This window comes from Leptonychotes weddellii, chromosome 9 (assembly GCF_054177405.1).
Source record: "Leptonychotes weddellii isolate Sample4059 chromosome 9, ASM5417740v2, whole genome shotgun sequence".
NCBI lineage: Eukaryota > Metazoa > Chordata > Mammalia > Carnivora > Phocidae > Leptonychotes > Leptonychotes weddellii.
Window position 1 is genome coordinate 125,375,111 of NC_138377.1, and position 1,664 is coordinate 125,376,774.

Genomic DNA, 1,664 nt, shown 5'->3' on the forward strand with positions numbered 1-1,664 from the left:
AGATCTTAAGATATTTAACCTCATTCACTAAGAGAAATGAAAAATAAAAATATTCCCAAGAGTTGCAAAGACACGTGCACTTGTCAGACCTCGAGAATGACACACTTGAGTTTCATGCATCTCACTGTAGGTGAGTTTTACTTTTCAAAAAGCTATAAGCATGTATTGAATTCTAATTAATGATATGCATGCTGAGGTGCTTCAAGTGAAATGTGCTAATACCTGCCTCTTTCTTTTAACTGCATCCAACAGAGAAGGATGGATAGATGAATAAAATGAAATAAAATAAACATAGCAAAATGTTAATAATTGTAGAGTCTGAGTGGTAAATATAAGTATGTTTACTCTGCAATTTTTTCAAATTAAGGAAAAAATATCTCTGGATAACCTTTTCCCCCAAATTGGCAAAAATTGAAAAACTCGGTTAACAGTTTTCAAGGTTGTGGGACAACAGTAGAAGCTTACGTAGGCACAGACTTCTAGAGAGAATAATTCCAATTGGAATTAAAATGGATATATCCTTAGGGATGGCAGTTGCACCTGTCAGAATATAATCTACAGATGTACTCAGACACATGCAGAACGACACATATTCCATCTTTGCATGATAAACGAAAGATGAGAAATCATCTAAATGTCTAATCAACAAAAGAATGGTAAAACATACTATGATATACCCATGCAATAAAACATAATATGGCTATGAAGAAGAAAAAGGCAACTTTCTTTGTATCAATGGGCAATACTCTCCAAGATAGATTACATGAAAAAAGTAAGATGGGGAACAGTTTGTATAACAGACTTGCATTTGTGTAAATAACAAATAGATAAACATCTGTGTACGTGCACAGAATATACCTTCAGATCAGAAGGGTCTATGAGGTGCTCGGAATGGTAGTGGTCTCCCCCTAGACGAGCTGGATTACTGTGGGTGGAGGAAGTTTTCACTGTTTTCTCCTTGTGCTTTGTGAATTTTGAACTATGTACAGGTATTATTTGTACAAAACTGTTAAATTTAGTCCTCGGGGTGCCTGGGTGGCTCGGTCGGTTAAGCGTCTGACTTCGGGTCAGGTCATGATCTCAGAGTCCTGGGATTGAGCCCCGTGTTGGGCTCCCAGCTCAGCAGGAGTCTGCTTCTCCCTCTACTTCTGACCCTCCCCCTGCTCCTGTTCTGTCTCTCAAATAAATAAAATCTTAAAAAAATTTTTAGTCCTCAAAAAAACTAAAAATAGAATAACACTGATCCAGCAATTCTGCTCCTGGATATATATATACCCAAAGGAATTGAAGCAGGGTCTCAAAGAGATATTTGCACACTCATATTCATAGCAGCATTGCCCACCATAGCCAAGGGATGGAGACAAACCAATTAGCCATCCGTGGATGCACGGATAGACCAAACACGGCAAACACATGCACTGGACTACTACTCAGCCTTAACAGGGAAGGAGCCCCTGACACCTGCTACAACATGGATGGACCCGGGGACACCAGGCCCAGTGAAGTAAGCCGCACCGAAAGACAGATGCTGTAGGATTCCACTCATGTGAGGTCCCGGGAGGAGCCAAGTTCATAGAGACAGAAAGGAGGTGGTGGGGCCAGGGCCCGGCTGTTGAATGGGGCCCGAGTTTCAGTTTTGCAGGATGGAGAGTTCTGGAGATGGA